The following is a 15305-nucleotide window of genomic DNA, read 5'->3' on the forward strand; positions in this document are numbered from 1 at the left end:
CCCACTGGGGACAGGATGGGAATGTAGCAAATTTAAAAATCCTCCAATGTCCTTCCTATATTACATTCTGTTACAATTTCTGCAATGAAAAACATGAAATATGGAAAGGCAATGAGTGCTGTGCAGTCAGTGGTATTACAACATTGCCCGTTAGTGGCACAAAGTGGTACTGCATAAAAAAATCCAGGTTTCTTGTAGTTGTGTTTTCACACCACATCTGACTGTGACTCTTTCTGAGGTAGTACTGGTACTGTATCAAGTGAGTGTGCCCTGTAGTCAACATTGTTATAACACTAGTTATGTTTGTTCCTACTGGGCAAAATAGAAAGTGCACCACATTTGATTAGTTCACTGATGCATGTGATGGATCTCGGTGACACTGCAGTAGGTTTGAAAATTGTGTATCACATGCCATACACCGTTTCTAGTAGTGGTGCATGATGCAATGCTTTGGCACTGCAGTAATTTGATTATCCTGTGTCCATGCTCCTATGTTGTTGCCAGCAGTGAACCAAAGAGTGATACACTGATTCATGCAAGTTTGACTGTCCCAGTACAACATATTTAATCTCATTTACCTTGGCTACTGTGGACTGTGTTCCTAGATTATTGTTGGAGATTACTACCCATGTAAGACCAGTACAACAGTAGCTTTGACTGCTGTTTCTTCGTTTTTGATTACTGCCAGTGATTAACTTTTTTTGCTAGGTGATTTTTTCCCCATGCCCAATGACCATCAACATTCCCACAGCTGGACATAGGCCATTCATTACTTTACCGCATCATGGACAGAGCTGTTTGGAAATGATTGCTATTCAGGTAGCCATGAGAATGCTTAATACCCTCAAAAGCATGCCAACAATGAAGGCATTTGTACATGCCTTTACTCTGCCTTTGGGCAAAAGGACTTGTGTTCCATATCACTTCAGATGCCCATAATGCCTTCCATGTGCATGCTTCTGAGTACCTCCTTTAAAAGATACCACTAAATGGTGATTTGGGTAGTCTACAAACTACGCAAAGGTTGTGCATTTGCATCACCCCCTTCATATGAGGGGTTAGGGCAGAGTGAAGCTAACTCTGTCCCACCCTTCCTCCAAAAAGGGTATGCCCATCCACACCTGCCAGCTCTGAAAGGAGTCCACAGCCAGTAATTAAAGTTGGGTTGCTAGGTCCATAATCAGGATTTTATCCTTCCATGACACCAGAACTGGTCATTAGTGATAACAGTAAGTAAAACTCTGTATACTGTACACTGCAATATGAATGAACCCCTATACATAAGTATTGATTATACTGTACTCCTTTTGTCTTAACACAGATGATTGCCATCTCTGTATACTGTATGTTTCTTAGTGTAAGTGTTATCACTATTTCGTATCTCCTATCATATTATTTCCCTGGGCCTCCTTTACTTTCCCAGTAAACCAATGTCAATATCAGCTGGAGCTTTTCCCACCGATAAGGAGTTTTATTACCCAGTTGGACATTCCCAGCAATCAAATGCAGTGAAATAAACTAAATAAGATTTCAATAATCTGGAACCAAACTCCATCAAAGGTGGGGTGAAATAAACAACTACCCCAAGTACAAGTTATTGGAAAGTACAGTTCATTGCCCCCTAAATGTAGAAGGGCAGTAGCAGTAGTCACTTAAGTGGACACAATTTTAAAGTTGTTTAAATGATAGTCTCTGTAAAAGGAGCTATATAGCAAGGATCTCTTGTAGCGGTTTACTATGTAATGTAGCAAAAGGTGTTTTAAAAATATTGCAAGAAATCTTTGACTTGTATACCTTTGTTTAGCCAGATCATTCTCTAAATTCAGTAGGGCGGTAATAAGCAATTGTAGCTGCTCAGACAGTCTGTTTCAGGAACTGTAGCAAGGAGCCATTGCAGCTATGTCTTTCAGTTTAGTAGAAGATGGTACTTAGTTTCTAAACGTATTGTAAAGGACTATTATGTTTGCATAATAGCTCTTTGCTGGTATCCTGAAATTACCTTTTTTTATTTTTTTCTTTCTCCTGATTTTAACAGTGTTGCAAAGATCTATTATAAAAATGACAGGTCTTTGTAAAGCCTGAGCTAGCCTTTTGTTTGCTATGTTTCATTATTTTGGGGTTTCGGGAGGGGGCAGATGCAGGCATTACTCAATCCACCATGCAAGCTTCCTAGATCTCTATCTGGGGCTACAGTGTATCTAAGTGTTATGTACCTCTTATTCCCACAAGTCTGAAATTTGTATAATGAAAAATAGAGCTGCATTATCTACTGATGGGTTCAGCTGAACTATAATAGCTGCATGCAAAGTATAACAACACTTGAAGTGGTTGTTAATGAGATACATTTGTTCTACAGAAGATTTGAATGTTGTATAGTCTGTGATACATCTCGCAATTAATCCACTTTTGGTGAAGTGCTGTCTTTTGGCACAGATTACAGCAGCTGTGCCTCTCTGCACTGCCAAGGCTGTTCACTGCTTCTCTTTCCACTCAGTGATTGGTTCAGCAGCAGTGTGCCTCTGAGCCAGTCAGTCGTAGGCTTCATGGAGCATGCGGCTGTAATACCTAATCTGTCGGACTTCTCTCTATTAACATATTGTGGCAGCACCTTTAAAGATGTCACCGATGCCAAAACTGAAATGACTCGCCTTAGTCTTTTTCATTTGACAGCTGTTTTACTGTATGCATGTTTTTTTCTAGTGCATGTTCAGTTTCTAAAGAATAAGGAAGTGTTTTCAACAGAGGTTTCTTGAGACAGAGAGGACGCCAAGGCTTATGGGCTGCTTTCATAGCAGAAATCTTAAAACTGAAATTCCCTACATTTGGGTTAGTAAGTTGCAAGGATTTAATGATCTGGTCAGGTGCCATGTTTAAACTAGGTACACTGGCCTATCACAACTGCAACCTTCTATTTGTCTGGGAGAAGCTAAAGGCTTGATCTGGTAGCAGTGACTGATAATGTTACCTGAGCACACTTAACACACACCTTGCCATTTTAAGCTTATTGTTTGTTGGACTGATTTACTGTTTAGTCATTATGCAGTAGTGGTTAGCAGTTATTGGACTTGTATATTCAGTAGTCAGTAAAATATGAATGATGCTCCTGTCTAGGCAAGTATTTATTTTCAGAATGCAATGTTTGGAAAGCAGAATCCTTGTATGACTTCATCTTAGAATTAAATCTTTAAAATGCAGCCTTGTGATCATGTTATTAGCAATCACATTATTAATTATTATGGGCTGAGCATGTAATTGGTCATTGTTTGATCAGTGTTCTACCCCAATAAACAAACTTAAGTATGCTCAATCACAGCGCATTCTGTGTATGCATCTGAAATTGTCATTTGGTAGTCAAGTTTACAGTTAGACCTATGTTTTTGTTTGTACACTTGTAGTAGTTAGGCTTAACAGTACACTTCAGTGCCAATGTTTGTGTGTGTATGCCTGTAGTTGTAGTTTGGCACTGAAGTTTGCATTCAGGCCTGTGTTTATATCAGTGTGTACGCTTGTAGTTATTTGGCACTGAAGTTTACATTTAGGCCTATGTTTGTAATGGTATGCTTGTAGTTGTTGTTTGGCATGAAGTTTACAGTTAGGCCTAGTTCCATAGTACAGCAGTTCCCAGTGCACTAGAGATACATTTCTGATGTAAATATTAACTTTATGCAGTGTGGAAATCATACCTCTCAACTTCTTTCCTCAAGACTTCTGGAGAAGTAGAAAAATATAATTTATTTATTTATTGGCATCTGTTTACCAGGATAGTCCACTAGGCCAAAACAGAGCCCATTTTCAGTGGAGGCCCGGGGAGAAAATCTCCACAAGAAACATCTTCAGAATAAACAATGAAAGTAATGTGTTTAGAATACATAATGTACACAGGATAAACTTATTACAAAGTAGTTTACATAGTTGTAAGGGCAAAACATATTAAATGTTTAGGAAGCATATTATAGCAGAAGTTCTAGTTTCACGTACATTAAGAAATTACTAGTAGACAAGTTAGAGGAGATACAGGGTATAAGAAGAGAAGTGTGGAAAATGTAAGGGGACAGGAGAGAAAGTAGCTAAAAAGGTCATAAGAATGAAAGTGTGTGTAGTAAGCTAGTAATGTTGAAATGAACATGGAGTGAGATGTTAGTTAAGTAGGAGATAATGGGAGTTAGGAGGGTACAAAAGGACTAGATTATGGAAGGGGGCTTAGTACAGATCCAGGTAGAGTGGAGGTAATTATGCAGAGCTGTTTTGAAGGAAACTGCTTTGGGGTGGCGTGAATGGTTAGTGAAAGGCTGTTCCTGGTTTTTGCTATAGCCCAGGAGTATAGTTGATGGCCAGCAGGTAGTTTGGGTTTATGAATCTGGAGGAGGTGCTGGTTTTCTGATCTTAGGGATCTGTTAGGGTTATAGTGGAATAATAAGGAACTTAGAGCAGGGAAATCCTGAGGTTAGGTAAGTAATTGTGTTCTGTAGTTAACTGAAGATAGGTGAGGTAATGCAGGAATTGTAGCTAGTTTAATTCTTTTTGGGGTATGCAGTGGAACAGCGAGTGTTTGTTGTGAATTTGGCTATTTTGTTATAACATTGTTCTAATTTAGATTTGAGTGACGATTGAAGGTTGGTTAGCAGTGGGGCACTGTAGATGAGAGAAGAAGTAGATAGGTGGAGATAAGTACCTATTTTGTATGGAGAGAAAGGAAATGTATGTCTTTAAAGAAGTCCTAGTTTTTTTGTGTCTTACTGATGTTATTTTGAATGTGTAGGTCAAATTGTAAGTTTTCATCAGTAATGACACCCAGTAGTTCAGTATGGGTAACTAATTCAATTTTAGTGTGTTTTTTTAAGGTGAGTATGTTAAAATGAGATTTGTTGATGGGAATATTTTTCTTTGGAGTGAATATTATGAGTTTGGTTTTATTGGGGTTGTGGTGGAGCCATTTTTCTATGGTAGAAAAGGCAGATTGAGTTATGTGTTGTAGGTGAGTTTAATTTTCAGCAGAACAGATAATAGTGGAGTCATCTGCATATTTTACAACAGCTCCATAATGAAATGATAAATGAAGGTTGTTGATGAAAACACTAAACAGTAGCGGTCCTAATATGGAGCCCTGGGGTACATCAGTGGGTTAGTGGATATATGGGGATATAGAGTGTTGCTATTTTACAGCATGTTCTCTTTTAGATAGGTAACATTTGAACTAGTTGAGGGATGAAGTAGATGCTGTGATGTTAGAAGGCTGAGAAAGAAGGAGCACGTGAGTGTGCGTGTCAAAGGCCTTCGATACATCCAGAAGTAGAGTGGAGACCATTGGGCTTTATTAAGTCTACAAAGGATATTAGAGCAGTTGAAGTACTGTAGCCTGACCTGATACCATGTTCCATTCCTAAAAGGATTTAATTGTTGACAAGGAAATGTAGAAGTTGCAAATGTACACATTTTTCTAGGAGTTTCCGTATGTGGGATAGGGTAGCTATGGGGAGAAAGTTGGAAATATCTGTTGAGGTATAGTCCATCTGCTGGGTTGGAGTTGGCTTTTAATTTTAGAAGTAGTCTTTTTATGGTTGTGGTTGAGAGTAGTGTGTGTGAATTCGGACTTGGAACTGGTTATAACTAAGTTTGTATGGGTAGTAGAGGGGGACTGTGTCAATGTGTGGATAGGGAGTAGAGACTGGGGCCATGAATATTGGGAATGAGTAGTTTGTCCAGGAATGTTTATTGTAGGGGGAGGTTGAGAGAAGTTGGCTGTAATATTAGCTATAGTGTCAATGAAATAGGAGTTAAATAGACTTGCTATTTGATCTGGTGTTTTGTCAGGATGGGGACAAGGGTTGCTTTTTGTGCCAGGGTTTAGGAGAGTACCAGTAGAGGACCAGAATTGTTTGGGCTTATGCTTGCATTTTTTAAGCTTTAAGTAATATTCTTTCTTGTCTTTGGATACAAGTTTTTTTTTCCTGGTTGCAAAGTTGCTTGCACTTTATTAAATCTGAGTTATGTTTATGCCATAGCTTCCAGGTTTTATCCCTAGTTAACATCAGTTCCTTTGTGGATTTAGTCAACCATGGAGCATGATTAGTTTTTAATCTTTTAGTTCTTGGGGGGGGGGGGGGTGCAAGACTGTCTGATATTTTTAGAAAGGTAGTAGTAAATCTGAGTTATGTTTATGCCATAGCTTCCAGGTTTTATCCCTAGTTAACATCAGTTCCTTTGTGGATTTAGTCAACCATGGAGCATGATTAGTTTTTAATCTTTTAGTTCTTGGGGGGGGGGGTGCAAGACTGTGTAATATTTTTAGAAAGGTAGTGTTAAAATAGTGCAGAGCATTACCTAGGAATAGAGTTTTTAGGTTATTCCAATTAATGCTTTTCAGGATGTAGTTAAATATGTGTGGGTCAAAGTTGGAAAGGTTCCTAACGTGTTTGAAGTGATAGGTTTTTTTTTTTGGGATAAGGGGAGTAGTTTGAGTAACAAAAGCAGGAAGGTGATCACTTAATGAGTTGGGGAGGGTACCTGCAGATGATTTTTTTTTTTTTTTTTTTTTTTTATGGTCAGAGACTAGGATCCAGTCTAACATGGCTCCTTCATTAGCTGTATAGTTGTATCTGGTGGGAAAGGAGGTAAGTTGGGTGAAGTGGAACAGGTTAATATAAGTGGAGTTTTTGAACTAATGCTTGACCAGTTGATGTTCACATCACCCAGTATTATTGTTTCACATTTTGTGTGGGATACCCAGGATAATATTTCTTCCAGAAGTGGAATGTTATTTGCAGGGGGAATATACAAGACTATGATACAAAGATTTTTAGAGTTATTTATTTTCAGGAAGGAGACCAAGATTTCGGCGTTAGAGAATTGTGGGAAGTAACCAATGAATGGGAGTAGGTTAAAAGTATTAGGGAATAGGATTGCTAGGCTACCTCCTTTTTTATTTCTGTCTTCCCTTAGTACATTTTAGTTAGGAGGAAGGAATTCTGAGTCTCTTATATTTGGTTTTAACCAGGTTTTGGTTGTGGCAATATCATCTATTTTATTATGAGCTAGCCAGGCATGCAGGTCAGTAGTTTCATTGCAAATGCGTTGCAGGTTTATGCTGGTTATTTGTAATGATTTAGAGATATTGTTGGGGTCGTCTGCAATAGCAGGAGTGGTGAGAATGGGACCTGGGTTGGGATGATTGTCTCTGCATTTGATTAATGTCAAGAAAAGTAATGAGAGGGGTTGCTTATGAACAGGTTGTCTGGAACTGATAAAGTTCAATAGAAGGGAGAGGATGTAGCTTGAATAGAAAGTAGAATAATTTGTGGGGAAAATAAACATTTTGGAGCATAGTAGTAGAGTTATACGATACATGCTATGGTGCATTTCTGACTAGCTTTCAGATGGGTGTCTAGGAAGGTGGTTTTGGATGTTTATTTAGTGAATATTATTCTGGAGTTAAATGAGGAGAGTTGTGCTGGTAGTAGTATAAAGGGTTGCCACCTTTCATCGTGGCTAAAACAGGAGTAAAGCCACACTCCTCACGTCACCAGGAACCCCACCTCTCTCCCACCCACATCTCACCCATTTGGTGACATCATAGTGGCATCACTCGGCAAGGAACGCCCTCTTTTTCTATTCCTGCTGCCTGCTTTCTGCTGATTTACTATGTTTTTTTGTAAAAAAAAAAAAAAAAAAAAAGCATAGTAAATCAGCCGATTTACAAACTCTGATAGTCTGTTTCCTTTTTGAAACAGAATACCGGAGTTTGTACAGCGTTTTCCAGACAATTGGAGAATCAGTTTGATTTCTGGATAGTCCGGAAAAAAAACGGAGGGGTGGCAACCCTAGTAGTATAGTATGAAATAGGAAGAGTATGTATGAACTGGAGGAGACCATGGTTATAGGTGAAGTTGCTTGTATTGAGAGGGAGCAAGAGACAGGAAGTGATAGAGGCAAATTGGTTAGTTTAAGGTAGAGGGTGTGGCTGAGGGTGCAAGTGTAGAGAGGGTGGGGGTGAGTGGAATTTGTGGGTAGGGTTTGGGAGCAGTGTGAGCCTGAATGGAGCTGGTTGGCCCCAATTCTAAACAAAAAAAAAAGCCATCAGAAATAATGGAAGGAACAAATGACCAAAATCAGGGACAATTTTTAAAAGTTATTCTTAGAGTTATTAATACAACAACTTTTGCATTAAAATGCATTTTCTGAACATGAATAATGAAACTCTATTATTTGGCATTGTAGGCTGTAACCCTTAGCAATTTGCCAGAAAATCAATTTTTTTATGAGGGTTAGAGCAAAAATTGGGGACATATGACCAGTATGATTTAAGTATATGAGGTTATATGCTGTGATAAATGAATGATCTTATGAGCAGAATTTAAAAGTACTAGGATATTGCACCATCTGCTATATTTATTTTTTTTCTCTTATACGATTCTGAAGGCTGACATATTGAGAAGTATAGTCTCCTGTGACTGCAGGCTGACTTATTGAGAAGTATAGTCTCCTGTGACTGCAGTGGTTGTGAATGTTATATGGTCTATGTACATGCACCACTGCCTTTAAAGACTGCTGTTGGAATTAAGCAGGACTAAAATGAGAGTGTGTCCTGTAGTGCTGTATCTATGCATACAATGACCTTTGTGGCCATAAAATAAGTCCGAGGTAAGCGTAAGACGCTATTACCTCCTTCTGCACCAACGCCAGCAATAACTCCTGCTGAGGCAGACTGCAGTACATCCTACTGAGCTAGGCTAGGACTCTAATAACCACATGTACCTGAAGTATGTATTTTAATGCTTTCTCAAAGAAGAAACAGGACTAAAGCTACTCAAGTCTTTCAGTTACCACTAGTTTTGTAGTACTGTTTACATTACTTCCTCAATTATGGTTGTCATTCTCAACTAGAATAATTCCTAAAGATGCACATTATGTTTCCCATTTTTTTAAAATATTACTGTAATTGTTAAATTAATAGAGCAACGGGGTTTACATCAATGTGCATTTTCTGAAGAATAAGAAGTCTGAACCTCTAATATTTAACATTAACTGAATGTAATCTTCAATGATTTACCAAAAAAAAAATTACATGAGGCAGAGCAGAGCAAAACTATGAGGCAAAAATCAAGGATGTTCTGTAAAATTCTGGATAGTTGAGAGGTACGACTTCAAAGTATAGAGGAAAAGGTGAGAGAAGAGAGCAGCACTTCTGGGGATGAAGGTTCATTTAGATGCAGAAGTGAACTTTGTTTCCATAAACTGAAACAAACTCCCTAAACCATCAGAGTAGGTAGAAGCTATCAAATTATTAAACCGTGCTAGCAGCAATGTTTACTTCATCTCTCTGATCTGATTACCAACAGCAGACATTTTTGATAAGGATGACTTTCTCAGTAGGGCAAGTTCCACTGCAGACTCCCCACCAAGATGATAGAATTCATTTTCAGGATGAACTCTTGTATTTCATGGATAAGCCTCTTAATCAAGCAGAACTGCTGTGCAAGGAGCAGGCCCACAGCTGTGTGTGTGTGTGTGTGGAGTACATATATGTTATTAATATGAGATCTGTCTCGGCTCATCTCTGAGGGTTCAGTTCAATTTGGTAACAGAATGCTTTTAAGCTCTTTTTATTGATTGAATTATCTTTTTCCTGTACCTGTCAAGGACAGATGAAAGTTGATAGCATGTTATCTTTGAAAGGCTTTGTATCACTTGTGTGTAAGAAAAGGTTAGATGATTTGATTTAGAAGTACATGTTTGCAAAATGTCTTGCTCTCTCTAGTTTGTTTACAATGTCAGTTTCCAATGTACAGCTAAAATGCTGCTCACAGCTGTCTGGCTATTTTCAAGTGTCTTTTATACAGCTTGTACATTCTAATGTTGCCTGAAGGGAAATCTCTGTCACCGACTATATAGATTTGCCACAACATACTAGCTGCCTCGATATAGAGGTGATACTGGAGCTTTGGTGTGCATGGGGAAGTCTTGTGAGTGCCTGTTGTGCTAATCACAGAGCATTTTGCAGAACTGTGCGGGTATTATTCAACATTTAGATCTACCTAAAGGGTACACCTGTGGATGAAGACAGCAGGATAACTTTTTGTAAATGAGAGAGTAATATGCATCCATTTTTCCATTTGCTGTAACTTCTTTCTCTATTTCAGAGTCATGGTGTCGAGTGCCTATCCTAGCAAACAATAAGCACAATGTAGGAAACTATCCAGGATTTATTTACTTATTAATTTCTATCTGCATTTATTTATTTTGACAAGCAGGTGAACTTTACCACAAGGATCCCTTTTCAAACTCTTTTACACAAAGTCAAAAAAAAAAAAAAAAAACATGAACTAGGTAAACTGACATATGCAGAGTTAGGATTACTAAATGTTAAACAGGACTAATAATTTAAAGCCAGTGTAAACACAATATAGCCTAGATCGGAATCCTGCCCATTGCAGGACATGAGCAGTCACACGTACACCTATGGCAGTTTAGCGTTTCTTGCATACCTACCAGCAGTCTTTTGAAATGTAGAAGAAAAAAAAAAACAGAACCAGCTGAAAACCCATGTGAACACAAACTGAACATGTGCACTCCACCTCCCAGGTAAGAATCAAACTGAGGACACAAACTCTCTGAGATAGTAATGCTCATCAATGAACCAGTGTGCTGCCCAGCTGGGAAAGAGGAGGGTGTAGTTACGGTATCTGGAATCTAACCAAGGAAAAGGAACACTAATTTATGAGTTTGGTGCCAGTTACATCACGGAGAAGGATCACATGAATCTGAAGATAATGATGCTGTATTAGTATAATACTAGACATACAGTGTTCATCAAACTGGTCTACACACATGAAGTTCTTGTGTGGGACAGCTGGTACGCATGATAGTGCCCATAACCAAAAATAATAAACGGACCACTGTGGTCAATTGCTCTCACTTTATTAAGACACAAACCAAATGAACTAAGCGCTTTCGCCAGGTACTAAGCCCAGCTTAGTCAGACAGTATTGCATATTTATATACATAATTAATAACTTAACCAGACCAATGGCTAATGCTGAATTAATGACCTCCCAATCTGATGTCATTGCATATTTAAAGACACATAGTATAGAAATTCATTACTTTAATATCCACTTTACATAAAAAAGACTTCAAAACATTGTTACTAACCATTAGCTATATTAAAACAAGGCAAGTGATGTCTTTGTGTTAAAATATAATCCATTAGTTCCACAACTTACGACTACTTTAAGAAATGTGTGGAGATTTTGTTTAAATAAACCTACTAAGGACATTTTGGGTACTGAACCCCGGCTAGTTTATGGTAGAGGTACCATTATGAAAAATATTCTTGAAAGTAACCTCACCAGAAAGAATTTAAATGTATCATCTATGACAAAATGTGGTTCATGTAGGTATTGTCCTTTTATTAATGATGATCCCTATTTGTGTATGAAGGACTATACGTTTTCAATTGCATGCCCAGGTAAATGTAATTTAAACAGTACCAGATTGGTATATGTGGCAACCTGTACAGCGTGCAATGCTTTCTATGTAGGAAAGACTATTTGCAGGCTGCATGATAGGATTTCTGAACATTTGAGAAGTATTAAAAATAGGAATGAGCACAATGCACTTCATACACATAGTCAACATTGTATGAATTTTAAAAAATTTTTTTTTTGTTGTAGATAGTGTTATGACTAGCGATAGAGGGGGGACATTAACCTTGAAGTGGAAAATAGAGAGCTACAATGGCAACTTTGGCGAAATGCTTTGAAGGCACCTGGACTTGATGGTACTACCTTGATGCCCATTTTAAAATACAGGGCTAATATAATTTAGGGTAGGTATATTTTTATGTTTAATATGTTTGAATTATACATGAATTATATGCACATTCATTTATATATATATTTTTATAGATTTTAGTATAGTTTTTTAATACGTATTAAATATAGCTAATGGTTAGTGACAATGTTTTGAAGTCTTTTTTTATGTAAAGTGGATACTGAAGTTATGAATTTCTATACGGTGTGTCTTTACATATGCAATGACATTAGATTGTGAGGTCATTACTTGAGCATCAGTCATTGGTCTGTTTAAATTATTAATTATGTATATAAATATGCAATATTGCCCGACTAAATGACCCCGATGAAGCTGGGCTTAGTACCTGGTGGAAGTGCTTAGTCCGTTTGGTTTGTCTTAAAGTAAGAACAATTGACCGCAGTGGTCCCTTTGTTTATTATTTATTTATGTTTGTATGGTCCCTTGTGGACTGGCAGTTTATTTCTTTAGTGCCCATAACCAGCTTGTGTGTTGCATAGACTGGTTTTATAGCCTTGTATAATTCTATCCAGAACAACAGGAAAGACCAACACCCTTTTAAAGTAGAACTTTGGGGTTTTTTATTGCTACCTAGACACCCTTCAAGATGGAACTAGTGTTAGGATGGGAAAGAGAGACCTAGTTTTTATTATCTCATCTGATATGATGAGTGCCATACCTCAGCAGTACATTCAGGTACCACCCTATTACTGCTGCAGGTTTAAAGGCAGTTTCACAATGGCACTTGAACCTACTGATGTTAACTTTAGAGGCATGTATGCTATGAAATAAGTCATGCTGGTATCCTACTGATTAATGGGAATTACTGTATGTGAAATATAACACTGTAGGTACTAAAGTGTGAAAAAATACATTGTCCTGCAGTTTTAGTGTATATTAGATGTTGCTAGGAGGTGTACATTTGAGATTAGCACAATATGCAGTGTCTGACACATGGAAAATAAGAACTGTAACAGGGGGGTACACTGGTACACAATTAAAATATACAAAGTGTCATAATAAAGTTTCTAGCAGTAGTTGCAGTGTATGGTACTACAGGGCTATATCCTGCCAGTAGTACAGTGGCAATGCATTTTGTGTAGAATATTTTGTTTCGTCCTAGAAAGGTAAGAACAGCTGTATTTTCAGGTTGCTGATATGGAATATGGTACAGTTGTAGATTGCTGAATTCAAATTCCTTGAGTGTCAACTGTCTGAATCACAGTACACTGAAGAACAGAAGACTTCCTGCTGCTTTCCATAGGAAATCACTGCCTGTGCAATTTCTAAATGTGCAGTGGGGGTATTTATTTATGTTTAGGGAGATTTCTCCCTCACATGAGTTTGTGAGACCATAAAGTTGGTACCTATAGTTAGAGGGTGTGGTGAAGGGGTGCAGGTGAGGCTTGCCCCCGTAAAAAAAACATTTACAATTAGAGATCTCACCCTTTAGATATTGCTAGCATATACAAGGTTTCATAAGGATGCAGCTGACATATATACATACATATATAAAATTAAGTATCTTGTACTGACAGTTATTGTTTAGAGAACAAGTTTCATAATGAGTACCAAAGCCACAAGACATAAACCAAGTTCCTTAATTTTACTGTAGGAGATATTTTATGGCTCAAACATGCCAAGCCCTTAGATAAGCCATTTTATTTACTGATTTTTTATTTTTTTTTTTTGTTGTTAACATTTCTCTTCCACTTCAGTGTGCTATATTAATTCTGGAAGTAGCTAGTGAATAGATTTTTTTTTTCATATGCTGCCCCCCCCCCCCCCATGTTTTGAAGTCTTTTTTTATGTAAAGTGGATACTGAAGTTATGAATTTCTATACGGTGTGTCTTTACATATGCAATGACATTAGATTGTGAGGTCATTACTTGAGCATCAGTCATTGGTCTGTTTAAATTGTTAATTATGTATATAAATATGCAATATTGCCCGACTAAATGACCCCGATGAAGCTGGGCTTAGTACCTGGTGGAAGTGCTTAGTCCGTTTGGTTTGTCTTAAAGTAAGAACAATTGACCGCAGTGGTCCCTTTGTTTATTATTTATTTATGTTTGTATGGTCCCTTGTGGACTGGCAGTTTATTTCTTTAGTGCCCATAACCAGCTTGTGTGTTGCATAGACTGGTTTTATAGCCTTGTATAATTCTATCCAGAACAACAGGAAAGACCAACACCCTTTTAAAGTAGAACTTTGGGGTTTTTTATTGCTACCTAGACACCCTTCAAGATGGAACTAGTGTTAGGATGGGAAAGAGAGACCTAGTTTTTATTATCTCATCTGATATGATGAGTGCCATACCTCAGCAGTACATTCAGGTACCACCCTATTACTGCTGCAGGTTTAAAGGCAGTTTCACAATGGCACTTGAACCTACTGATGTTAACTTTAGAGGCATGTATGCTATGAAATAAGTCATGCTGGTATCCTACTGATTAATGGGAATTACTGTATGTGAAATATAACACTGTAGGTACTAAAGCATGAAAAAATACATTGTCCTGCAGTTTTAGTGTATATTAGAAGTTGCTAGGAGGTGTACATTTGAGATTAGCACAATATGCAGTGTCTGACACATGGAAAATAAGAACTGTAACAGGGGGGTACACTGGTACACAATTAAAATATACAAAGTGTCATAATAAAGTTTCTAGCAGTAGTTGCAGTGTATGGTACTACAGGGCTATATCCTGCCAGTAGTACAGTGGCAATGCATTTTGTGTAGAATATTTTGTTTCGTCCTAGAAAGGTAAGAACAGCTGTATTTTCAGGTTGCTGATATGGAATATGGTACAGTTGTAGATTGCTGAATTCAAATTCCTTGAGTGTCAACTGTCTGAATCACAGTACACTGAAGAACAGAAGACTTCCTGCTGCTTTCCATAGGAAATCACTGCCTGTGCAATTTCTAAATGTGCAGTGGGGTATTTATTTATGTTTAGGGAGATTTCTCCCTCACATGAGTTTGTGAGACCATAAAGTTGGTACCTATAGTTAGAGGGTGTGGTGAAGGGGTGCAGGTGAGGCTTGCCCGTGAAAAACATTTACAATTAGAGATCTCACCCTTTAGATATTGCTAGCATATACAAGGTTTCATAAGGATGCAGCTGACATATATACATACATATATAAAATTAAGTATCTTGTACTGACAGTTATTGTTTAGAGAACAAGTTTCATAATGAGTACCAAAGCCACAAGACATAAACCAAGTTCCTTAATTTTACTGTAGGAGATATTTTATGGCTCAAACATGCCAAGCCCTTAGATAAGCCATTTTTATTAATTTACTGATTTTTTTATTTTTTTTTTTTTGTTGTTAACATTTCTCTTCCACTTCAATGTGCTATATTAATTCTGGAAGTAGCTAGTGAATAGATCTTTTTTTTCATATGCTGCCCCCCCCCCCCCCCCGTACACTTCTAGGTCTTAGGATTGCTGTATTGTCTCTTACTGTTAGCTTGTCTCTAGCAGCATA

The 15305-nt window shown here is 37.7% G+C and overlaps 1 protein-coding gene across 7 annotated transcripts in view; it reads left to right on the forward strand.

Annotated features, from left to right (window-relative positions):
- LOC122811811 (leucine-rich repeat-containing protein 3-like) overlaps positions 1–15305 on the forward strand; it is a 543075-nt gene that overhangs the window by 448183 nt on the left and 79587 nt on the right. For 3 of the 7 annotated variants that reach the window (XM_044083897.1, XM_044083899.1, XM_044083901.1), the window contains exon 2: positions 11670–11824. The exons of the other annotated variants lie outside the window; for them this stretch is intronic. The gene's annotated coding sequence lies outside the window, so the exon portion shown is untranslated. The remainder of the gene's footprint in view (positions 1–11669; positions 11825–15305) is intronic. 7 annotated transcript variants of the gene reach the window in all.

This window comes from Protopterus annectens, chromosome 9.part0 (assembly GCF_019279795.1).
Source record: "Protopterus annectens isolate FY-2018-M chromosome 9.part0, PAN1.0, whole genome shotgun sequence".
In the NCBI taxonomy this organism is placed as follows: domain Eukaryota; kingdom Metazoa; phylum Chordata; order Ceratodontiformes; family Protopteridae; genus Protopterus; species Protopterus annectens.